We start from the raw sequence: 27,772 nt of genomic DNA, 5'->3' as shown, positions 1-27,772 counted from the left end.
ATATACTATATATTATGTATACATATGATACATACTATATATTTCTTGTGCTATATAAAATATAATATATTATTGACTGATATACAGTACAATATATGATATAGCATAACAACATAATGTAATATAACATAGCAAAATATAACAATGTAACATAATGTAACATAACAGTATAACAACATAACATAACATAATTAAGATAGGATAGGATACTCTACTGTACTCTACTGTACTATACTAGCGAGGGGGGTGGGGTAGGGAAAAGAACAGAATACATGGCATGTGCTGTTAAATGTTTAACAACTGATTCTCCAAAAACAAACAAACAAACAAACAAAACTGGACCCAGATGGTTCTGGAAGAGAGAGTGAGGTTGGTGACTTTTTACAGCACTGCCTCACTTAAATACAATTCACCTCAAATCATGTTATCACATGGTCCTCTTTGAAAACAAAGGGCAAACGACAAACACAGGGCACACTTTTAAGTTTAATTTGCATTACTAAGATTTCCTCTATTACTTTCTTTGGACTAGATAATGAACAAAACAATAAAAACAATCCCTGGTTTGTAGTATTTCCTGATTTCTGAGGTATAGAAGCTGACTCAGAAATTTTTTTTTTGACACAGAAAATTTAACACAAATTTTAACAACAATTTGGTTCTAGTATATCTTAACTTATAGTTTAAATATTATGTGAAATAATTGCTAAAATTATTGTCACTGTGTCTTCTCACTTTTTGTTTCATTTAGAATGTTGATGTAGATATAGATATAAATAGATAGATGTCTTTCAGTGATGAAACTTTGGGGGCCATGGAAAACTATGAAACAAAGAAAAAAATTAGATGGTTTTCAATCCTGTATGGCCCCCTTTTTTCTGCCCTAATGGTCATCGTTGTTGTTGTTTGTTCTTCATTCTCAAAGAAGACCATGACATAAGGAAGTGATGTCATGATTTGCACTGAATTGGATTCAAGTGAGGGAGGGCCGTGCAAGGTCACCAACCCCACTCTCTCCTCCAGAGCCATCTTGGGTCCAGTGGAAAAATATAGATCAGGACAACTGGAGATTGCCCTGGATGTTTAAGGCAACTGGGGTTAAGTGATTTGCCCTGGGTCACACAGTTGGTAAGTGTCTGAAGTGAGATTTGAACTGAGGTCCCCCCAACTTCAGGGTCAGTGCTCTATCCCCTGGGCCACTGAGATGCCCCCTAATGGTCACAGAGTTGTGAGAAACTGGGCAGAAAATGCTAAGATTCACACTGTTTTTAGATCATCAACAAACTTCAGTTTGACTGTTGGTATTCTAAAAGTGGGGGCAGGTAGGTGGTGAATTGGATAGAGTGAGGCCGGAAGTCAGGAAGACTCATTGTTGTGCGTTCAAATCCAGCCTCAGACACTTATTGGTTATGTGACCCTGGGCAAGTCACTTACCCCTGTCTGTTTCAGTTTCCACAATTATAAAATAAGCTGGAGAAGGTAATGGCAACACATTCCAGATCTTCACCAAGAAAACCCCAAATGGAGTCATGAAGAGTCAGACGTGACTGAAAACAACTGAACAACAGAAGATACTTGGAAAGCAATGCAAAGGTTGGGTTGGAGTGGGGTGGGGATGAGCATGGAGAGGAAAAACACAGTTAAGGAGGAAGAAAGAGAAAAGCCAAAGACTTCTAGATTAAACAGAATGCCTATATATCATGAACATCTTTGAGAGAAGAACTGGTAAGAACTGGATATGATGATTAACAACTAACAACACAAAAATGGAAATCCACTACATTTTAACAGCTGGGAAAAGACTTATTATTGACTTGGAAATTATCCCTGAGTTAGCTATGTGTGTGTATATGTATGTATATGTATATATGAATTATATACATATATATATTCAGACCATTGATTCATTAGAGCTAAGAACAGAATTTATAAAGAAACAAGGAGAAAGAACAAAGGGAAAATATATGGTATTATGATTAAAATATTTAATTCCAGATTATTTCAACAAGCTATTCAAAAAATGAGAAATGGACAATTGAAATTACATTGACATCTACTGTAAGAATTTTATCCAGAAGTTAAGCCAATATAAATGAATTGCCACAACAAAGAGACCAAAAGAGTCCCCAAAACTCCTTAATAAGTAAATGTCTGAATTATTTGTCAAATAAAGACGGCTGCCAAAGACAACACTGGATTAAAATATAAACTGCTCTGTAAAATCTTATGAAGATGGGGAATCAACAACTGTTAGTAGTATAGTCTCATAAAGAAGAGAAAAACAGTGGAGGGCGAAAAGAGTCTAGAGAAAGTTGGCAAGATATACAACTAACCAAAGTCATTGGAAGGGCATTTGGGGATAAAAATGGAAAGAAGACTACAAGAAAAAAAAATGGAAAAGATTTATAAAAAATCATAAAAAAGAACATAAACCTCTTCTCTTTCATTATTTTTGTTTGTTTTGTTTTGTTTTTTTGCAGGGCAATGAGGGTTAAGTGACTTGCCCAGGGTCACACAGCTAGTAAGTGTCAAGTTTCTGAGGCCATATTTGAACTCAGGTCTTCCTGAATCCAGGGCGAATGCTCTATCCACTGTGCCACCTAGCTGCCCCATAAATCTCTTCTCCATCAAGGATTATGGACCAATATATTTGTACCCAAATGGGTTTTTAGAGAAGGTAGAAATGAAACTAAAGAGAACAAAGTAAAAAAAAAAAGCAGTGATTGGACCAATTCATAGAGAAGAGATTTATACTGGGCGAGATGCAATCATTAAGCATTGAAGAATAGAAATGCTTGGTATCTGAAGGAGATAGTAAGTGGGTGGGAAATAATGTAAAACCTTGTTTATAAAGAAAAAGGATGACTGAAAAAATGTCAAGAACTATTGGCCCATGCCTTCTCATGCATTGAAACAAAATCTTTAGGAGCATCATCTATCCATGAATTATGGGCATCCTTGAATGAGGCGCTTCATTTGGAAACAAGTGACTTTTGCTAGTAATATTTGGCCATGGACTACCATCTCACAATTGACTGAAAGATGTAGAGAATATAAAGAAGAAAGGAAAGAAGGAAAGAAACAAGCATTTTTAAGTGCCTACTATGTGCCAGGCACTGTGCTAAGTGCTTTACAACTATTATCTCATTCAATCCTTACAACAGCTCTGGGAGGTTGGTACTTTTATTATACCTTTTTTACAGTTGAGGAATCTAAAGCAGACAGAGGTTACTTTCTCAGGGTCTAACATCTAGTAAATTATCTGAGTCTGTATTTGAACTCGTGTCCTCCCTAACTCCAGGCCCAGCCCTTTGTGTATTGTGCATTGTGCCACCCAGCTACTTTACAATTTAGGTTCCCATTGTGCTTGTTGTTTGTCTACTAAAATCATTTGATTTTAAAATGTTGAAATGATTTTTTAAAAATCATTTGATTCAACATGCTTTCCCCCTTTTTTCTTTTTGTTTCTTTCTTTCTTATCTTTTTTTTTAAACAGAAATCTATCTTCCAACCACACATCAAAGTCGTTCAGAATTCTTTGGATGATATAGCAACAGAAATAATCCTGTTCAATGACTCTCTGATAATAAACATCAGCAATGAATAAAACAGAGATATTTCTTCTCTGCAAAGGTATTCATCATTCTAGTTGAAGAGATCCATTGCAGAGTTCAAGTTAAGGATGGATTCTCTGTGGATGGTGAGGTCATTCAGATGTTCCTAATTGCAAGTATGACATTATGCTCATTGTATTAAGCCTCAATATATCACAGAGTCTCCTGGAAGAGACCCATAATCACTCAAAGGAGGATAGCTTGCCTGTCTACATAGAAAAGACCAAGAGGATGAAAATTTCTATTGCCCAGATCTCAATATGTATTTGGATGGGCACCCCATAAAGTATATCCAACATTAATTGGGACAGATGAACAATGAGCTGGGTCCAAAGATGGAAAGGAGGAAGAGTGGGTGGTTTGCTTTTAGGAAATGGTACAACTTTTCCCCTGACTCTAAGTTTTTTCCTATAAAAGCAAGATCCATCTTTCCAATACTAATATTTTACTCATGATTCTCTATGCCTTCAAAAAAACAAAACAAAAAAAATCACACAGAGTGCAAAGAAGAGGTACATGGTAGGTGTGAGCAGACTGTAACATATTACCAGTGAGAAACCCCAAAGAACCAAAATGAAAGATGTCATCAAGGAAATGTAAGGCAGGGAGAGAAGATGGGCTTTTTTCTTTTTTTTCTTTCTTTTTTTTTTTGCTGAGTCAATGAAGGTTGAGTGACTTGCCCAGGATCATACAGCTAGTATTAAGTGTCTGAGGTCGGATTTGAACTCAAGTCCTTCTGAATCGAGGGCCGGTGTTTTATCCACTACACCACCTAGCTGCCCCTTAAACTTTGTTTCTTTTTAAAAATTAAAAATTAATTTTATTTATTTATTTTTTTTGAGAAGATAGGCTTCTAAAGAGCAAGAGATGAGAGGTAGACAGCCAGAGTCCTGTGCTCCATTGATATCCCACAATGGGGAAGGGAACAAGCATTAATTAGGTTCCAATTATGTGCCAGGCCCTGTGCTAAATGCTTTTCAAATCTCACATTTGATCCTTTCAATAACACCGTGAGGTAGATGTTATTACTATCTCCATTTTACAGTTAAGCAAACTAAGGCAGACAAAAGTTGAATGATTTTCCCAGGGTCAAACAATTATTAAGTGCCTGAGGCCAGACATGATGTCAGGTCTTTCTGACTCCAAGTTCACCACTCTGTTTACTGTACCAGAAAGTGAGGTGGGATGACACCATGTTGAGCAGACTCCCTTTGGTGAACTTTTGGGAAATCATGGATGACTATGATCTCACATGTTGAGTAGTCATGGATGGTTTGTGGTCTGTATTATTTGAGAAAATTCCCAAATCAATGAAATCATAGATCCATTGGCAAATTGAATAGTACATCTTGCAGGAGAGGCTCCATGGAGTAGTACAAAGAAAACTGGATTCAAGTCCAGTTCTGGCACATGCTGTTTGTCTCCACTTGGGCAAACACCTAACCTCTCAGCACCCCAGGTCATTCTCTAAAGTTGTAAGTTACAGAACAGCAATCATCTACATTGCTAGAAGTCGGGCTCCTCATATCATATATATGTATGTAACCCTAGTCCTAAAGCTTGTTGGTGTGGGACTCTGGCCTCACTGGTGGAGATGAATGCCCTGTACCTGTGGGAGAGGCAGAGGAGAGGTGGGAAGAATGAGATAGATTTACTCTCTTAAGTCTTCTTCGAACTGTCTTTGAGTTGCTGAGACTCTTTGGCCCTTTGGCCCTTCTGGCTTCTAGCTTCAAGAGAGATGACAGAAGATGCCAATCCTCCTTTGTGTTGCTAAAGGAAGACTCTGAGGGCAGCTAGGTGGCACAGTGGATAAAGGACAGACTTTGGATTCAGGAGGACCTGAGTTCAAATCCAGCCTCAGACACTTGAAACTTACTAGCTGTGTGACCCTGGGAAAGTCACTTAACCCTTATTGCCCCACAAAAAAGGAAGACTCTGGAAAGAAGCCAATATGAGAGGAGTTGGCAGTCTCCATCATGTCCCTATCCCTGCTTGCTATAGACATATAGACTTACCATAGATTTTGAGGGACTTCCCTTTGGGAGAGATCTAGGACTCTCTTTTGAGTTGAGTTACCTTACTCAGAATGGGAGAGCTCCTTCACTCTGTATTGTCCGGCATATATTCTCATACACATGGATACATATACCTTCATATTTGCACATATGTGTACAATCACATGTATGTGTATGCACACGTGAATAGGTATACAAGTATATAGGTATACATACACATGTATGTATGTGTGTTCATATACACATATCCTTTCTATGATTTCTGTTTTGCCACCACTTTGGATGAATAAATTTGGATAAATTGTCTTTGATATTTGCTATGTGTTTTCATTGTGGAAATGGTATTTGCAGGGAAAGGGGTCAAGCCTCATATATAGAGTTTGGGATCCTCCTTTTCCCCTATATTGAAACAGTGATCAGAAGTTAGATTAAACCTAAAAACCCCATTCCCTAGCCTAATACTATTTAAGGAAGGAGATAGATATAATTCTATCCCATAATCCTAGGGTTGTTTATGGAGTTTTTTCACATAAAAAAATAAAGGAATAAATATTAGAGCAGAGAGAGACAGAATGGAACAGGACTGCAGGCTGGATGGTGTTTGGAAAATTGTGAAACTCTTTTGATGGGTCCCAAGGTTCTTCTCGAAACAAAGACTTATCTTTTTACCACCAAGATTTGTCCAGAGAATCATGGAAAGTTCAGCCTCAAAAGAATTGGTGTTGAGGATCCCCCAAAAGGCAATGGAAAAGAGTATGGCAACTATGAACAGATTATGACACATTGCAAACAAAGGATTTTTGAAAGAAAAGTGGCATACAGGAGGTCACCAAATCGAGGACAACATCCAGGTATCTTATCATCACTTGCAGTGTTGGAAGCAACACTTTCCTCATCAGTGTCAAAACTTCATAAGTCAAGTAGTAAATGCACTTTCTATACTAGCAGAGCGGAGCCCTAAGCATATTCCAGTCCAAATCTAGGGCTCACCTCATGTATTCAGTCGGCTTCCTTAAGATCTCTAACTGAATCCCAATGATACAATGTTACACAATAGTTACAGCCACTGATGTAATACTGGCGCCAGCAAGCTTTGGTTTGTTTTTTAAAAAAATTCTACTTTCCTTGGACTTTCAAATAGTGCAGAAACATAATATTAGAAAAACAGAAGCTCTGTGTGTGTAACTTGATGCTCCAACTGCAAAACAGGCAGAGATCCAAATATTTTTCTCTGCTAAAATGGCTTAAAATGCATTTCCAAGGGTGACTTGGCTGGAGAGGACACTGCTTGGGGATTTATAAGATGAAAAGTTTGATCGGGGGAGGGGGAGAATCGACATTTCTGGGAATGAAAACCCAACAACTCTCCTTAGGCCTGGCAGAGATGGATGCCAGAATTAAGGTATCCTCAAAAAACATTCTTCTAATAGACATTTAATCAGTGAAGTCAAACATGGCAAAGGATTTTTCATTTTTCACCTTTAAAATTAGGTGACAAGGGGCAGCTAGATGGCGCAGTGGATAAAGCACCGGCCCTGGATTCAGGAGTACCTGAGTTCAAATCTGGCCTCAGACACTTAACACTTACTAGCTGTGTGACCCTGGGCAAGTCACTTAACCCCAATTGCCTTACTAAAAAAAAAAAAAAATTAGGTGACAAGATCAGCTGCCAGTAGTACACGATTTTGTTGGTTGAGTGGTTAGTCTTTGGGTCCATTCTTAAGTTGGTAGTTAGTGTACTGAAATGAACAATGCTAGCAATATGGCTTGGAACTTTTATTATGATGCTCTGTTCATTCCAACTAATGTCCTCCCTTGCTCATCCTATCAACTACTACAAGTGTTGTTACTCAGTATAACTTCTTTTATATCCAGCACTAAATAAAGGGGAAGTTTTTTAAAATAATTTTTTCTTGATATATTTTATTTTTCCTTTGAATTTCTCCATGTATTCCTTCCCCTTTCCCCTTTCAGAAAGTCATTATATATGTATATGTGTATATATACATATACACATCTATCTATCTATCTATCTATCATCTATCTATCTATCTATCTATCTATCTATCTATCTATCTATCTATCTATCAAAGAATTTCTAAAGGGGAAGTTTTAAAGGAATTTATTTGCTTTTTTGCAAATAAAGGGATTTTTTGTTTTCATTTAGTAAACATTTCAAAAAAGAATTTGGCATTTTATATAAAGGGCTGAACGGGAAGAAGAAATAGACTTATTTGGAGATTTAACCCAAGAGAGCAAAACTAGAAACAATGAGCTGGCATGGAAAAGGACAAATTTAAGCTCCAGGTAAGGTGAAAACTATCTGATAATTAGAACTGTCCTAAAATTTCATGAGTCCTCTCATGTAGTGGGTCCCTCTCACTGGAGGCCTCACAGCAAAATCTAGATGAACATTCGTCAAGTGTAATATAGATAGCAAAGGATATAATGTTTGTAAAATGCTTTGAATTTTATGCATAATTTTATGATATAAAATTGTAAATCACTTTACAAATCAGAAAGCTATACATACATTTTAGTTTATTATGATTATTTCTTCAGGTTGGACTAGATTTTTTTTCTCTTGAATTTGAATTTATTACTCTGAGATGATTATTATGTATCAATAACATTCTCTAAAAATGTATTTTAGTATAAAAAAGCATTTAATATTAGGAGGATATTGTGATTGTAAGAATTTTTACAAGTCTATGCCTTGTTTGAATGTTTATTGGCTATATTTACTCATGTAAGAACTTGCTCATGAAGCAAATTGCTTAAGCTCTTAATAAACATGCTGCTAAAATATTCATCTCCTGCCCATTTCCTTTTTTAAAAAAAATAATAACACTAGAGAGCATAGGAAGAGGTAGAGCTTTCCTTAAAATAATAAACAGTATCTACCTAAAACCATTAGCAAGCATTATATGTAATAGAGATGAGTTAGAGGCCTTCCCAACAAGATCAGGGGTGAAAGAGGGATGTCCATGATCACCTCTATTATTTAATATTGTACTAGAAATGTTAACTTTAGCAATAATAGAAGAAAAGGGAATTAAAGGAATTAGAATAGGCAAGGAGGAAAAAAAACTATCACTAGAGAATCAGTTAAAAATGACTTGAAACAATTAACTTTGGCAAAGTTGCGGGATATAAAATAAATCCACATACATCATTAGCATTTCTATACATGACCAACAAAGTCCAGCAGCAAGAGATAGAAAGAGAAATTCCATTTAAAGTAACAGTAGACAATATAAAATACTTGGGAGTCTACTTGCCAAGACAAACCCAGGAACTCTATGAACACAATTACAAAACACTTTTCACACAAATCAAATCAGATCTAAATAATTGGAAAAATATCAATTGCTCATGGATAGGCCGAGCTAATATAATAAAAATGACAATTCTACCTAAATTAATTTACTCATTCAGTGCCATACCAATCAGACTACCTAAAATTACTTTATAGAGCTAGAAAAAAATAGTAACAAAATTCATCTGGAAAAACTAAAGATCAAGAATATCAAGGGAACTAATGAAAAAAATGCACAGGAAGGTGGGCTAGCTATACCAAATCTGAAGTTTTCCTATAAAGCAGCAGTCATCAAAACTATTTGGTACTGGCTAAGAAATAGAGTGGTAGATCAATGGCATAGCTTAGGCACAGGGGACACAGTAGTAAATGACTTTAGTAATGTACTGTTTGATAAACCCAAAGACTCCAGCTTCTGGGATAGAAACTCAGTATTTGACAAAAACTGCTGGGAAAACTGGAGGATAGTATTACAGAAACTAGGAATAGACCAACATCGTACACCTTATACTAAAATAAGGTCAAAATGGGTACATGATTTAAACAAAAAGGGTAATGCCATAGGTAAATTAGGAGAGGAAGGAATAGTTTACCTCTCAGCTTTATGGAAAAGAGAATGATCAAACAAGAGATAGAGAATATTGTGAAATGCAAAATAGATGACTTTGATTACATTAAATTAAAAAGTTCTTGTACAAACAGAAGCAAAGCATCCAAAATTAGAAGGGAGGGAGAAAGCTGGGAAAGAATTTTTATAGCCAGCATTTCTGATAAAGGTTTCATTTCTAAAATATATTGGGAACTAAATAAAATATATAAGAATCCAAGGCATTCCTCAATTGAGAAATGGTCAAAGGATATGAACAGGCAGTTTTCTGATGAAGAAATCAAAGCTATCTATTGCCATATGAAAAAATGCTCTAAATCACTATTGATTAGAGAAATGCAAATCAAAACAACTCTGAGGTACCTAACACCTGACACCTATCAGATTGACTAATACAACAAAAAAAGGAAAATAATAAATGTTGGAGCAGCTGTGGAAAAATTGGAACACTAATGTAATTGTTGGTGGAGCTGTGAACTGATCCAACCATTCTGGAGAGCAATTTGGAATTATGCCCAAAGGGCTATAAAGCTGTGCATACTCTGTGACCCAGCAATATCACTATTGGGTCTTTTTCCCAAAGAGATCATAAAAAAGAGGAAAGGACCCACATGTACAAAAATATTCTTAGCTGCTCTTTTTGTGGTGGCAAAGAATTGGAAATTGAGGGAATGCCCATCAATTGGGGATTGGCTGAACAAGTCATGGTATATGAATGTTATGGAATACTATTGTGCTGTAAGAAATGATGAGCAGGAAGCATTCAGAGAAACCTGGAAGGACTTACATTAACTGATGCTGAGTGAGATGAGCAGAACCAGGAGAACGTTGTACACAGTATCAACAACTTTGTGTGTTGATCAACTGTGATAGACTCGACTCTTCTCAGCTATACAGTGGTCCTAGATTGTTCCAAAGGACTCATGATGAAAAATGCTTTCCAAATCTAGAAAAAAAGAACTATGGAATCTAGATGCAGATTGAACCATACTATTTCTATGTTTTTTTTCTTTTTGAGTTTTTTCCTTTTTGCTCTGATTCTTCTTTCAAAACATGACTAATGCAGAAATATGTAATGTGATTGTACATATATAACCTATATCAGATTGCTTGCTGTCTTGGAGAGGGGGGAGGGAGAGGAGGGAGGGAGAACAGGGAAAGAGGAATTTGAATTTGGCTTTAAAGAAAGGTACATGCTAGGTTTATCCCTAACCAGTTTGGTCAAGCAAGATTACTATCCTGGGCCTTGGTTTCTTCATTCGTGTCATGAAGAGGTTTGTTGTGATTACTAGCATGGGAATCAGGGGACCTTAGCTGAACATTGTTTGGGTGACCTTGGGCTGATCACTTAACCACCATAAACCCCTGGTTCCTCATCTGTCAAGTTAGGGGTTTGGTCTTGATCACCTCTAAGGCCCCTTCCGAACCTAAGTCTGTGATCCCATTATCTCTTCTAGCTCTTTGTTTGGGATTCCATAAACTTCCTCGTTTTGAGGAACTCTTCATTACCCTGAAGCCCTGTAGCCTGCTAAGGGCAATGCTGGTGAGAAAACCCTTCCTCTCCCCATCCAAAAAACAAAAAAACAAAAAAACTAAAAAAAACCCAGAGCAGTCCCTCCAGCTATCTTGTTGTTTCCTCATGAAAATACTGGTTAGATGCAGGTAGTGGAGGGTGCCAGCAACACTATATGTGTGTTTAAAAAATAAACATAATTTTTAAAAAAAGGAAGGAAACCAGATCCTGGAACATCAAAATTTTAAGCCAGTAAAGAGATGACTGAAGCATCTATAGACATATTTGTTCAAACTTCAGTTCAAGTGATAAGGATGAGAATAATAATAAGAGCTAGCATTTTCATGTTATTTTAAAGTTCATAAAGCATTTCTTCAAATATCTCCTTGTATCCTTGAAATGACCTTGGGAGAGAGGTGCTAATATTATCCTCATTTTGCAGATAAGGCAATGGAGGCAGACAGGGTCTAAGTGACTTACCCAGGGTCACATAGCTAGTGAGGTCAGAGTAAACTTGAGTCTTCCACCAAGTCTAGTGTTCTATCCACTTCACCACCTGGCTGTCCAGTCATGCCTTCTACACAATGCCCTTTTTTAATCTTTCCAGGTGCTTGTGCCTCTCCTTCCAACATTATTGTTGTTCAGTCATTTTTCAGTCATGTCCAACTCTTTGTAATCTTCCATTAGTTGATTTGTTTTTGGCAGAGAGATACTGGAATTGTTTGCCATTTCATTTTCCAGCTCGTTTTACAGATGAGGAAACTGAACCAAACAGGATTAAGTGACTTACCCAGGGTCACACAGCTAGTAAGTTTCTGAAACTAGATTTGAACTCAGGAAGATGAGTCTTCCTGACTCCAGACTAAGAACTATTGCTTCTGTCACTTACCTGTGGCAAAAGGGAAAATTACCTTACCTTTACTTTGTCATTCATTACAGATATGACATATAACTAATTGTTATATATCAATTAAGCGATACATTTATGTAGTTATCTTATGTGACATATAATTGAATAGAATATAACTAACATAACCACATGTGTAGATTACTTTCCCAAATATCATGAAAGCTCCCTGTGTGGAGTGACTGTTTAATTTTTCTTTCTGTATCCCTAGTACCAGTCACATAGTAGGAACTTCATAAATATTGATTGACTGACAGAGTATGGTTTATCTATTGCGAGACTTACTTTTAAGTATGGGAAAAATATGCTAGAGCACTTGTATAATGTGATACATTTTATAGCAAAAAGGATTCATTATAAAATGCATCATGATGTTCATGATGAAAACAGCTCCGTTGTTAATATCATATAGACTTTGTGGCCTAAGAAGGCACTGTGTCCTGGATTTTTCATACATTCTTAGATGTAGAGCTGAAAGAAGCCTTAGAAGCCCTTTAGTTCAACTCCCCTCATGTGAGAGATGAGAGAACTTAGGTCTAGCAAGATTGAGTGACTTACTCAGGATTCTAGGAACAAAGTTAGCATTTGAACCCAGGTTGTCTGATTCGAAGTCCCATGATCCCTCCTCTGTTTTGTTTGGTATTGTTGCCTTCTCTGCTTAATTAAACCCATTGCTTACATAAAAATGATCCTTAGCTTGGCAGGAGCTGAAAGAAAGGGCTCTTGGCTACATTGGTTTCCCATATGGAATTCTCTTCAGCTTTCTCTCCAAACATTTAAATACTACCCATCTTTTAAGGCACATGACAAATGCATTTCCTATCCCCAGCAAGCAACTTTCCCAGCCCATTCCAACCTAGAGTGATCTCTATATCATTTAATTTTAAATCAATCACATTGTTTTGTAGTATTCTTTAACTCATATGTATATATGTATACACACATATGTTATATACACACATATTACATGTGCATATAATATATGTGTGTATATGACTTACAAACTCAGAGCTTTGTTTGCAGAATACCAGAAAATCACACAATTTTTGAGTTGGGAGGGACCCAGGTGGTCATCTAGGCTATGTTCCCCTTCTCCCAATTGCTTTTATCCCCAAAGTAAATTACTTTGTATATATTTTATGCTTATTTTCCTACAAACATCTTACTTTCCCCCAATAATTCTAAGATTGATACAAAAGTGGTCAAGCAGTTTTGTCTCTACAAAGTTTCTGGCTCTTAAAATCTTGGGGTAAGTTATTAGTTGCTTATTTTAAGCTCCTTGAAGGTATGGGCTGTTTTGACTTTAGTCTATGTTCCTGGAGTCTATCAAAGGGCTTGCCTTAATAAATACTTGTTAAATGAATGAATAAACTCATACCTGTAAAAGAATTCCCTCTATAATTTACTGACAAGTGTTCTGGCCTAAAGACCTTACATGAAAACCTCCAGGGATGGTGAACCCAGTGTCTACCAAGGAAACCCACTCCACTTTTGGATAGAGCGATTTATTGAGAAGTTTTTTTCTTACATCAAACCTTAAGTTTCCTCTTTCTAACTTCAATCTATTCCTATTATTTCTGCCTTCTGGGGCTTTAAAAATAAGTACAATCCCTCCTTTAGTTAACAGCCTTTCAAATATTTGAAGGCAACAATTTTGTCTCCCTTTAGTCTTCTTTTTTCCAACTTAAGCATCACCCCCCCAGTTCCCTCACTTAGTTTGATGTACAGATAACCTCCTATTTCATCTAATACTATTAAAAGGATTACAAATATTGGTAATAATAATAAACACATTCCTTATTGCAACAGATAATCCTTGTCACAGAGATTTTTCTCTAAAGTGAATGATCTTTTGCAGCAATTATCCCATTCCCCATGTGTGTTGCTCCCACTTTTTAAGATGTACTTGGTTAAATGTTGTTTGCATATAGGGGTTTCAGGAGAGGAGTTGAGCTGAGCCAGACTCTTAAAAGTTATTTGATCTTATCATCAAAGAGCAATTACCCTTCAATTCTATTCCCTTCTGCCTCAATTATCCCAACCTTTCTTATTAGGGAAAATGCTCCAACACCCACAAAAGTAAAACATCACCCTAAGGGAAGATGTTTTTGTTCAGTCATCTGCAGTTGTATCTGGCTCTTTGTGAATTCATTTTGGGGTTTTGTCTGCAAGGATACTAGAGTGATTTGCCATTTCTTTCTCCAGCTCATTTTCTAGATGAGGAAATTGAGGCAAACAGTTTTAAGTGATTGAAGTCACGTAGCTAGTAAGTGTCTGAGGCTAGATTTAAATGCATGAAAATGAGTCTTCCTGACTCCAGACCCATCATTCTATCCAGTGAACCATTTAGCCACCAGTACAATGGAAAGAACACTGGAACTGGAATTCAAAACAAAACAAAACAAAACAAAACAAAACAAAACAAAACAAAACAAAACAAAACAAAACAAACACCCTAGGCTTCATTTGTAGCTCTGCCACTGATTAGCCAGCTGTGGTATTTTGGTCAAATAACTTGAGCCCTTGATACTTCAGTTTCCAGATCTGTTGAATAAATTGGTTGGATTTATATGCTGCCTCAGTTTCCTTATAGCTATAAAACTTTGCTAGGTCTTGGGAACACAAAGACAAAAATGTCCTCAAGGAAGTTACATTTTACTGAAGGAATATAGCACACATATAAATAAGTGTAATAGGGAATATAGGCCCCATCTGTCACTCCCAATCCCCTACCTTCCCCATGAGTTGATGCAATCACAAAAATAAGGAGCAGGTAGCAGAAGTAGAAGTATCAATGAGGCATTAATGTTAATGAAATGCAACACAGAGATATGTTCACAGCCTGTTATCCCTTTACAGAATTTGAAGGAATTCTCCCTGATAGAAAGGAAGGATGGATACTGGTTGCACAAAAGATTTGCTAAGTTTCAGATGGTCCTTAAAAGACAGTCATACAGTTCCAGAGTTCAAGAGCTTAGGGTGATTTGAGACAGAGAGCATTTGTGTGGATTGTGGCCCCCATGTCTCTAACAGAGGGCAGAAGATTGAGGAGCATTTTTTCTCCTCATCCTCATTTGCCATTGTGTCTTTCAGTGGATTACTTACCCAGTGTGAAGGAATACATTCAGGAGGGAGCTTTGCAAGATAGGAAGCAGAAACATACACTCTCCAGAAAGACATAGACCTAGAACATCAGTATTCAAGGGAGGAAATAGCTTAAAGGGATGAGAGCTTTCTGGCAGTAGAGAAGAGAGCCAATTGTGGATTCAAGAGAGAACTAGTCCTTGGCAGTGTGTGGAGAGGGGCATATGTAGGGACCCCAACTAAAAAAGAACTGACCAGCAGAGATTTTGAGCCCAGTGGGGAAAGTTATGAGGAAACCACAAGAAAACATATTCAGGCACTGCAGAACTAGAGAAGCGAGTTGGTTTGGCCATATATGTTCTATATATGTGTGCCTTTCTACAAGTGCACCTTATATTTGTTCTCATTCTTCCTACTGTTGCTGGGTATATTTTGGGGAAACCATACTCCAGGTTTATACGAGTGGGATATTTTATATTTATTGTTCTTACTATGCCATTTTAGTGAATGCTTTTTGCTTTAAGGAAGCCTTTCCCAACCCCATTTAATTTGGCAAGGTTTTGGATGTGGGTTATGAGGGAATGAGTTGAGGATTTTGGAACCTGGATGTCTGAGAAAATGGTGGTCCCTCAACAGAAATAGTAAAGCATTTAGAGGGGAAAGTTAATTCATTTTGGATTGGACATATTGTGTTTGAGAAGCATCTCAATTGGTTTACCCAGTAAGGAGTTAATGATGTAGGACTAGAGGCCAAGAGAGACATTAGGAAAAAAATGATAGTTGAATCTGTGGGAGCAGATGAGATAACTGAGAAGAGAAGAGGAAAGGAAAGAAGAAGAGAAGAGAGAAGAGAGGAGAAGAGAGGGGAGGGGAGGAAAGGAGAGAAGAGGAAAGGGGAGGAGAGAAGAGGAGAGGAGAGGAGAGAAGCGAAGAGAAGAGAAGAGAAGAGAAGAGAAGAGAAGAGAAGAGAAGAGAAGAGAAGAGAAGAGAAGAGAAGAGAAGAGAAGAGAAGAGAAGGGGATGCCAAACAGAACTTTAGGAGACACTCATGTTAATTGTACAAGAGCCACATGGTGATCTAGTCAGCATTGTTCAGTCGTTTCAGTCATGTCCCACTCTTTGTGACCCCATTTAGGTTTTTCTAGGCAAAGACAATGAAGTGGTTTGCTATTTCCTTCTCCAGCTCATTTTCCAGATGAGGAAACTGAAGCAAAAAGGGGCAAGTGACTTGCCTAGAATCACACAGCTAGTAAGTGTCTGAGGCCAGATTTGAACTCAGAAAGATGAGTCTTCCTGACTTCAGGCCAGCACTCTAACCACTGGGCAACCTTGCTGTCCCAGATCTATTAAAGGAATCTGTGAAAGAGTGTTCAGGCATGTAGGGAGAAGAACCAGGAGAGAAATCCACCAGGGTGGAAGAGTAAGACCAGAAAGAGACAGTGACCAACAGTAAAAATGCTGCAGACAGGTTAAAGAAAATGAGAACAGAGAAATGGCTTTTGCCTTCAGAAGCTGCTTTTAAGTTTGGTGACAGCTGCTTCATTCTGCTGGAAGTCCTCAAACGAAGGCTAGGTGGCTGTTTGTTGGGGATATTGTAGAGTCTTCTGTATCTTTGTGACTCTGTGTTTCTATGATTCGGTGACCCCAGGTAGGACAGTTAAGGAAAGAGTAGTCTCAGTTTACCCGTTCTGACCAGAATATATCTGCAGCATTTGTTCTTTTGCAGGCACCACCATAGATTGGAGAGCAAACAGAGGAAGAAATCCAGCATTGGAAGGGCCACAGATTCACAAACAGGAGAATTAGTTGAAGAAACTAGGGATGGGGGGCAGCTAGGTGACAAAATCGATAGAGCACTGGCCCTGGAATCAGGAAGACCTGAATTTAAATCCAACCTCAGACACTTCTTAGCTGTTTGACCCTGGGAAAGTTACTTAACCTCAATTACTGCCACCCAAACTCAACCCCCCATGAAAAAACCCACCAACAACAAACTAGGGATGATATAATTAATTCTCTTCAAAAATGAAGGACTAACAACAACAACAATTCACCCTGGAGAAGACAGAGGAAGATATGATAACTGTCTTCAAGCATTTGAAGGAAGGGCTGTCACATGGGAAAGGAGTAGCCTGGTTTTGTTTGGCTCCTAATGGAGCAAAGAGACCAATTGAGGCTTGTTGTCTGGAAAAGCTTCCTAACAATTAGAATTATCCCCAAATATAATGAACTGTTTTCTGGAGTCTGAGTCAGCTAGTTTTACCCACTGTGACTGGAATTGTTGTTGTTCAGTTCTTTTAGTCCTGTCTGTCCCTCTTTGACCCGATTTGGCATTTTCCTGGCAAGGATACTGGAGCCGTTTGCCATTTTCTTCTCCAGTGGATCCATTTTGTCAGGCAATCTGAGGTTAAATGACTTGTCCAGGGTCACACATCTGGGAAGTGTCTGAGGCTGGATTTGAACTCAGATCTTCCTGACTCCAGGTCTAGTGCTGTTTCCACTAAGCCACCAGCTGCCTCCTGGAGTCATGGAGACCTGAGCTCAAATCCGACCACAGATATTTACTAGCTGTACTGTATGACTTGGGCAAATCACAATCTCAGTCTGCCTCAGTTTCCTCAAATGTAAAATGGGAATGATAAAGGCACCTACTTTCCAGAGCTGTCAGAATCAAGTGATATAATGTTTGTAAAGCAAATAGCACACTGGTATACCTCTACCTAATTTGGGCAGTAGGCACTTAATAAATGCTCATTCCCTTTCAGGGAGCTTCCCTCACAGGAGACCTTCCAACAACTTTGAAGGTCCCTTTCAACTCTGGAATTCTCTGCTTCTGGGGCAAGCACTCCTATTGTTCCCTATTAGTTAACTTTGCAAGACACGGAGACCTCATAATGTTTGCCTGATGGAGGATTTCCACACCAAATTAAATGACTTGAGTGGATCATCTAAATCTTTCTACTTTATGAGGCCTATCCACTCCTGCCATTAACTTTGTCTGTTTTGGAAGTTCACCAATTAATTTTGAGTCCTTGCAAAATGATGATTCTTGCCCTCGAAAAAAAATTTCAAATGATCAAATAGCATATTCCTACATGCTGGGCAGACATGTTGATAATTTACAGTGCACTTTTATTAGATTAACAATGTGTAAGCTTTGACATCAGCAGTAACATGATCTGGTATTGCAAAATTCACTTTTGAATCTTGACACATTAATTGTTATGTTTGGCTTTATTACAGACATATCTTTTTACTCATAGCTGAATACCTACAGTTATAGGCCAAAATTTTTGGAAAAGTGATACCGTACAAGCTCACACTTGAAAGAATGACTACGGAGGGTCAAAAGATAGAGGAAAGGGAGTGGGAGAAATTTAGCTTACAAAAGGGGCTGTGTCCCAAACTGTTGGTCTAGAATTTACCTTCTCTAAGTCACTCTGCCTCTTTAAAATACAATGTCGTGAATGTCAGTCATAGATGGGCTAGTTAGAGGCATGGCTAGTCTTTTGACACTGGCCTCTTTTCTATGATGGATGTGGAGAAATCTAATCCCTCCAAGGGGAGTCAGGTGGCACGTCAAGACAAAGAACGCAAACAATTTTGTCCTGGAAAAGAACTTTCCATTTTGTACTATTTGTGAGAGAATGTTACAGTATCCAGCTGTTCCATATTAAGGGCAAACTCTCTGCAGAGAAGAGAAAAAGAAAAGTTCTTTTTTTAAATGGAGTAATAAAGGTTAACCCTTTTCCCCATAGGAATTTTCCCTGGATAGATCATACTTAGATCATGTAAAACTTTTCTGTAAAAATGTACACATGTACACACATACACACACACACACACACACACAAATCACCAAACCGTTTTCTTCCCAGGCTATGCAAAAAAACATCTGCTTTCTGAATTAGAAACCTAGACACACATCCAAATATGGGAAAAAGAAAAGTCCCTCAAAATCTTCTTTAAAGGATCTGGCTCCACACAAGTGAATTAAGTGTTTGTGATATCACTCTATGATCCCAGGGGTAAGTTTGAACAGAGAAAGATATGAAACAGACTTTCAGAGACTGCTGCTTTTGTAAGGGAGGGTAAGAAGCATTAAAAAAAAAACCAAAGAAACCTGAACAACCCTTTGTCCTTGTTTCCATGGTTTAAAAAATATATATCAATTAATAAGAATTTTAAATGACTTGGGTCTCTGCATTTCAAGCTTTCCATACAATATATGTTTCCATCCTCCCCTTCAAGGCCCCAAGGAGTTCAAATATATATAAAAATTTTCCTTCCTGCCAGACAATTCTTCCACTTCCAAGGAACCAGCTTCCACTGTGATGGCTGAATCTGACCTATGACATCAGGGGGCTTAGTACCTGATGATTACCAAATGTTAAAAGAAACCTTCCAGGGTTTCTTAATTTTCTCCAGCACTGGCTTGGAATCAGGTGCTCTGACTTTAGGGAAAGTCAGATTTTACATCACACCAAGTCAAGGGAAAACATACTCCTAGATAAGCAGCCTTTTAAGCTATATCTAATGGGGGTGAGGAGGCATTGGGGTGGGGGTTCATTAACAATAAAAACACCTTCAAGGGGGGTATTTTGTTGTTTGTCTTTTGGAAATCTACCTCAGATTCACACATAGCTGTGGAGACCTGGATGTTCGTTGTCCCTGCTAGAAAGTACATTGGAGAACTTGGAACTGACATACCTCTACCTAATCTAGGCAGAAAATTGTATCATAGGAAGGGCTAAAGTCAGAGAACATTGGAGCGTCACTTCCTAGAATATTGATTTTCTAGTCTCTTGTATAGGCATATCCTACATGAATTCATTAATTGGTCCTATGGAAACACGATTTGACGTAAAACAATACTCGTAAACAGTCCCATAAGAACAGTAAAACAAATGTCGTAATGTCACTTTAGGGCTTCTCCATGTTGTAATTAGATTTGGTTACAATGTAGTAAACATCATTATTTTGAATCAGTTAGGACAGTATTTTGCATGTGTTTGGGTGGGTGGGAGGACATAGGCATAAATTCCTAGTGTCTTCAAACCTATGAGTAAAATTGTAGGTAACTAACATTTTACACTGGACTACCACTGATTGCATTTTAGCTAGCATTTCAAAAGAAATATGATTATACAGATCTGATCATGTAACTCATGAATTTTCTGGAATAAAACACAAAATCCTTTGTTTAGCAATTAAAGTCCTTTATAACTTGACTCCACTTTATCTTTCCAAATAGATTTCACATTACTATCACTCACATGCTTGACATTCTAGTCAAAATGGCTTACATCTCACTCCTTGTAAATGACATTCCACTACTCTCTTCTGGGCCTTGTAGTCCTTAGTTCCCTTAAAGGTACAGTTTATTTGGGCATACTTTTTTTTTTTTTTTTTTGCAGGGCAATGAGGGTTAAGTGACTTGCCCAGGGTCACACAGCTAGTAAGTGTCAAGCGTCTGAGGCTGGATTTGAACTCAGGTCCTCTTGACTCCAGGGCCAGTGCTCTATCCACTGCACCACCTGGCTGCCCAGTACAGTTTAATTGCTACTTGATTTTTACAATTAGTGGTTGGCTCCTCACTCTCCATCACTTTGTATTTACTTTCACTTATAAAAATAAAGATATAGATATATAGATATATACACACATATACTTTATAATTAAAAGTATTTATATACTCGTATTTACTTTTAAAATATATTTCATACTTTGTTGTTGTTCAGTCATGTCCAACTCTTCATGACCCCATTGAGGTTTTCTTGGCAAAGATACTGGGATGATTTGCCATTTCCTTCTCCAGCTCATTTAACAGATGTGGAAACTGAGGCAAACATAATTAAGTGACTTTCCCAGGGTCACATAGTCTGAGGTAGAATTTGACCTGAATTCTACCTGACTCCAGGCCCTGCCTGGCACTATACCCACTGCACCACCTAGCTGCTCCCATTTTGGACTTGCATGTGTATAATTATATGCCCCAGTAGAATATAAATGTTTTGAGGTAGGGGACTGTTTATTTATTTTTGTGTCTCTAGTCTAGAGTTCAGTAACCTAGCACATAGTTTAATAAATGTTTGTTGAATTGAATTGAAATGAAAGAAATGTTAGATTATTCAGGGGACAAATTTAGGTATATTTGTCTGAGAATTTTTCTAAGTTCTTTCCTTTTCCTGATGTCGGCTTTTCTTTGGAGACATTTCATTTTGTGCTTTTGATCTGAGTTAGAAGTCAAAGCAAGTAATTTTTTGCACATTGGATAAAATGTGCTATATTAAATGAAGACTGAAAGTAATGCTAAAATGGCATTTTAAAAATTATTTGGGGATTTCTGTTATTCCTGGACATTCAAGATATTAAGAGAGCATTATTAGTTTGTAAGTAGTTACCCTGGTGAAAAAGGCTTTTCCTATTTGAAGCCCATGAAGTATATGATGTTTTGCCATATTGTCTTCTTCTGAGAAAGAAAATAAAGAAAAAATATACCTAAATTTGCATTTGGGCTCTCCTAGTGTAAGCCACAACCTCCAGTGGAATAGCGATTTAAGTAATCACTGAGAATTGTTGTAACATTTATGATCATATTGTTGTTGTTATTATTTTTTCTGTAGGTGCAGCTGAGTGGTACAGTGGATAGAGCATTGGTCCTGGAGTCAAGAGGACCTGAGTTCAAATCTCATCTCAGACACTTACTAGTTGTGTGACCCTAGGCAAATCACAACCACAATTGCCTTAAAACATCCAGGGCCATCTCCTGTAGTCCAGATGTATATCTTGCCACTGGACCCAGATGACTCTGAAGGAGAGAGTGGGGTTGGTGACCTTGCACAGACTTCCCTCACTTAAATCCAATTCAGTGCAAGTTATGACATTACCTGGATGCCATGGTCCTCTTCAAGAAGGAAAGACAAACAACAACAATATTTTTTTCTGTTGAAGTACCTGAAGACTCATGAATTAAACATTCTTACAAAATCAAGGCATTACAGAATTTAGAGTTTGAAGGGACCCCAGCAGCCATCTAGTTGAATCGATAACTGAAAGGAATCTCTACTATGACATACTCATTAAGCAGTCATCCAGCCTCTCTGAGTGAAGACCTTTAAGAAGGAGGAAACTACCACCTCCGGAGGCAGTCCATTTTCCTTTTGGATAATTCTAATTGGTGGCTATTTTTTCCCTAATATCAAGTTTCAATTTATCCTTAAAATTTCCACTCTTTGCTCTTGTTTCTGCTCTCTGGGGTTAAACAGAGTAAGTCTAATCTGTCTTTCATAAGACAAACCTTTAAGTTCTTGGACATAGCTGTCATCTCCAATTAATTTATTCTCCCATAATTTACTCTTCTCTAGGTGAAATTAATCCATTTTCTTCACCCTGTCCTCAAAAACATAGATTCAGTGTTCTTTTCCATGTTGGTTGCTCTCCTCTTAATATTCTCTATGTGCCAATCTACTTAAACCATTTCACTCAACACAATTGTGATCAAATGGGATTAGATGAGGATAGACCGCAAAGGGAATATGACTTCCTTATTACTAGACTTTATACCTCTAAATGTAGACCATTAGCTTGTTGTTGTTGTTGTTGTTTGCTACAGACCACTGAAGACTGATACTGAGTTTGTAATACACTAAAAATCCCAAATCATTTTTAAACAAATGGCTATCTAGCCACAAGTTCCCTATTCTGTAAAGAGATGCTTATCTCTATTGTCATTCAGCTCTTTAGATTCAGCTCCATGGTCTAGATTGTCAAGATTATTTTGTATCCTGACTTTTGTCATCCATAGTGTTAGCTGGTATTCCCATCTTTATGTCATCTTCAAATTTGATATGAAGACCATTAATACTTTATTATCAAAATAATTGATAAAAAACAAACAAACATTAAACAGCACAGGGTCAAGCTTAGACTCCTGGGGCATTCCATTAGAGATGTTTTTCAAGTTCACATTGGATCAGTAATGACTATTCTTTCAGTTTATTCACTCAACAATTTCTGAAACTAACTTTATAGCTATTTTGTCTGCATCACTGAGCAACTAGGTGAAGCAGTGGACAGAGACCTGAGTTCAAATCCAGCCTCAGGCACTTATTAGCTCTGTGACCCTGGGCAATTCATTTAACCTGTTTGCCTCAGTTTCCTTATCAGTAAAATGAGCTAGAGAAGGAAATGGCAAATCACTTCAGTATTTTTACCAAGAAAACCCCAAATGGGGTCACAGAGAGTTGGACACAGCTGAAATGTCTGAAAAACAAATCTACATCACTGTTTTTTAAATGCTTTAACACATATGAGGGCAGAATAATGTGATCATTGGAGTTGGAGATTTTCTAAGTACAAAAAGAAGAGAGAAAGGAATAGGACCTTTATTGTTTTATTAATGATTTTCATATATTGGCATGTAAATTCCCTTTAGAAGGTAAGCTTCTTGAGGGCAGAGACTTTTCTTTTTGCCTTTTCTTTGTTTCTGTAGCACTTGGCACATAGTGTGTATATATGTGTGTGTGTGTGTGTGTGTATTTTTTTTTTGCGGGGCAATGAGGTTTAAGTGACTTGCCCAGGGTCACACAGCTAGTAAGTGTCAAGTGTCTGAGGTCAGATTTGAACTCAGGGCCTCCTGAATCCAGGGCCGGTGCTTTATCCACTGTGCCACCTAGCTGCCCCCACATAGTATATACTTAATAAATGTTGACTGATTGGTTGACAGACCCTCAGTATGATAGTAAAGTTATTTCAAAAGTTTTGAAGGACACAGGAAAAGATTTGGAGGACCACAGGATAGTAGTTTGTGTGAACTCTCTAAGTAATTACTACCAAGAAGAGTTATAAAACTTGGAGAAGCAAATGAGTTCAGACTGAAACTAGTACACATTGGCTGAATATGGAGCCCAGAGATGAAATGGCATTGAATTTGCATTGATTCATATCAGCTTCAGTTCAATTTCTAAAAGTTGGTGGCTACACTGTGAAGAAATGATTGCAAATGCAAAATTGTCAAGGAGTGCTTCCCTTGGATAGACTCAAGCTTATCACCTAGAGTACCTTCTCCTTTAGAGAACATCGATGCAAGACAAGAAGGTTGCACTTTAGATGAAGACTCAATGGTCAAAACCCTTGGAAAATTCAGTGAGACTGTGGACAAAATCATCTACTTGGAAAGGTAAAAGGACAAGGGGATAGAGGTTAAGCCATCCTGAAACATGTACTTCTCCAGAGAGGAAGAATTACATTCTGTTATAATTGTGTTGAAGTTGCTGTATGTATCACATATGCACGTGAGACGTGGATATAGAAAATGAAGATTATAGGACTAGCTCTAGGGAAAGGAGATGGGACCAGGGAAAGAAATTGCACTTGTCCCCATAATCCACAGAATTGACTTCATCTGCTATTCTTTTTAACTTACTTGTGTTAGTTTTTAAAAGTTGTCTGCATTTTATAAGTGTTTTTCAAGTGAACATCTTCCCTTGTTCTCTTTCCCCCATCTCCTCCCCTATTCCCCACCAACTGTAAAGGCAATAAAAACAAAGCATGTTCAGTCAAGCAAAAAAAAAAAATTCCCACATTGGCCATGTCCGAAATAAAATTCTGTCTCAATCTCCATTATTATAAAAATAATGTCTCTACCAGATGGTGGGTAGCATGTTTCATTTTAAGTACTCTAAAATCATATCTGGTCATGGTGGTGATCAGAGTTCCTAAATCTTTCAAAATTTATTGTCTTTACTATATTGTTGTTCTTGTATCTGTTGTTCCTTTGATCCTGTTTACCTCACTCTTCATCAGTTCATACCAGTCTTCCCAAGTTTTTCTGAAACTATCCCTTCATCATATCTAACAGCATAGTAGTATTCTATCACATTTATATACCATAACTTATTTAATCATTTACCAATTGATGGGTACCTTTACAGTTTCCAATTCTTTGCCACCACAAACGGAGGTGCTATAAATATTTTTGTACATATGGGTCCTTTTCCTCTTCATCACCTATTTTCTTCTACCTGTACTTATAGAGTTGAAGTCATGGTGAAGATTGAGACACTACTGTCCTGGAAAAGGGGGCGCAAGTGACCATCATGTTATAGCTATTTCATAAAAGACATTTGAAGACTATACCTTTATAGTCTCTAAAAATATTTAGCCTTGGAGAGCTGAATGGCAAAAACTACCCACACGTGGGATATGTTGAAATAACAGTGGGATTTTCTAAAGAAATTGCTAATGTCAACTAGGCCAAAGGTACACTAGTCCTGGTGTATCCAGGCTCTGGGTGTATCAATGAAATGTCAGAACGAATTGGAATAAATTGTTAAATAATTGCAATAACTGGGAGTAGCACATGCTTATATTCCCTGTGAAGAGGAAGGCTGAAGATGCTAGATGCTAGAACTTGGGAGTTCTGAACTGCAGCAGGGATAAAGCTGAAGAGGTGTCTACAATCAGTTCAGAACCAATATGGTAAACCCCTAGGTATGGGAGATAGAGGTCACACCAGGCTAAGGGTGAGTGAACTGGCCCAGGTCAGAAATAGAGGTCAAAGCTTCCATGCTGATCAGCACTGGGATTGAGGTGTAAGAGACCACTGAACTTTTAGCTTGGTCAATATTCCCTCCCTCAAACAATCAATCAAACAAACAAACAAATGAATAAACAAACAATCAAATAAACCAACTAGTTGATAAATACTTCAAACAAAAACTGAGAATCAGGGGCAGCTAGGTGGTGCAGTGGATAGATCACCGGCCCTGGAGTCAGGAGGACCTGAGTTCAAATCCAGCCCCAGACACTTAACACTTACTAGCTGTGTGACCCTAGGCAAGTCACTTAACCCCAATCGCCTCACCAAAAAAAAAAAAAAAAGCTGAGAATCAATACTTTCATACTTAGATTGTTCATGCAACTTGTGAAGAGGCCCACAGGAGAATAAAGCATTGAACATCATAGCAGCACTTGCTCTTCAAAACTTGAAGAGAAACAGAGATTTGACTTTGAAGATTCTCTATTTCCATAGAAAATGGAAGGACTCATTTAGGCAGAAACTCAGAAAGATGACAAATGTGTTCTGAATTCATGAGTAGGATGTGAGATATGCCTGAGGAGTAACCATTCTGGGAAAGAACTAGGAAAATTCCTTTGTTGTGATGGATGACCACAGAGCACATCTCAAAAACCTGGTGGTTAATGGAATCATCATAGAATCTAAGAGGCCACTTGCATTATTAAAAGTGGTGGTACCAAAGTAGAATGGAAAGACATGTAGGAATGAAAACTACTAGATTTTGAACAAAATATCCAAAATTAATCAGTAGACCATGTCTGGAGAGAAATTCAAAGATTATGTGTATGGAATGATACTTTGCATTATTCTATGTATACCACATGTATTGTTGATATTGTTTGTCCTTCATTATCGAAGAGGCCCAATGACATCACGGGTGATATCTTGACTTGTCAGTAAATTGCATTTAAGGAAGACAGTTGCACAAAGTCATCAACCTTATTCTCTCTTCCACAGTCATTAAAGTCCAGTGGCAGGACAAAAGTCAAGATGACTAGTGATGATCAGAGATGCAAGTGAATGACCTTAGCATCTTCTTAGAGTTTGGTCAGACACTGTTGGCATGTATTTGTGGTGAAAGTCACCCTAAGGTGGATGTTCCTTATTATGTTAAATTTCAATGTATTTTGATATTGTGCTGTATAATTCCATATGCCAATAGCTAATGTTTCAAGGGATTGAAAAATTCTGAATTCTAGGGAAAAATGTAATAGGATACATGACTGGCATTTTGTGATTTGCAAATTCAGAAGTTCTTCCTCCCAGCCCTGAGAAAGATTGAACTAATATGTGGGGAGAGAGTCATTCCTAGGAATTTTAGAAAGAAGGACATGGAGTCCCTGAGGGTGAGATGACAATCAAAGCAGAACAAAGGCAGATGATGGAGTGAAGTGCTACAGATTCTCTTCAGGCATTTTGCTGAATGTGCTCCAGAAATATGGACACAACATCTGTTTTATTAGGCAAAGTCAGACAGAAGTGGATAGCTGCAATTGCCCCTTTAAGAATGGAGGAAGGGTCTTTAAAAGTTTTCCCCCCTCTCTTTTCCAAATTCTCCTTCCTATGCTTCTTTGATAATAGGAATCATAAATATTTTTGTTGTTCTTTATCTAAATTTCTTTCTTATTTTGATTTTTACTTTATATATAAATCAGTGAATAATCCTGAATAATTATACTGCTTGATTATGTGTGTATATGCAATACACATATATGTATGTGTGTGCATATATATGTATATATACATGTTTGTATATACATGTATATATGTACATAATACATATATATATATACTTCACACAATTAAAAATGAAATTGAGGAATGAATGAATGAATAAAATTTTATTAAGAGCCTATTGGGTACACAGAACTGTGACAGACATTGGAAATACACATAGAAAAACAATAGTCTCTATTTTAAGGAGCTCACATTCTAATGGAAACAACACATATAGGACATTTCCATCAGGTCAGATGGAAAGAAGCTCAGTCATACTTAGGGAACAGCAGAAAAAACCAAGGTAATATATCTTCTTCAATGTGATTTCCATTGGTAGAGCCTTATTCTTTGTTGATGTTGAAACATTTGGCAGTGCCAAGGACTTTATTGGTATGAACTTTTTTTTTCCGGA

The sequence above is a fragment of the Dromiciops gliroides genome, chromosome 1, assembly GCF_019393635.1.
Source record: "Dromiciops gliroides isolate mDroGli1 chromosome 1, mDroGli1.pri, whole genome shotgun sequence".
NCBI lineage: Eukaryota > Metazoa > Chordata > Mammalia > Microbiotheria > Microbiotheriidae > Dromiciops > Dromiciops gliroides.
This window is presented reverse-complemented; position numbering follows the sequence as displayed.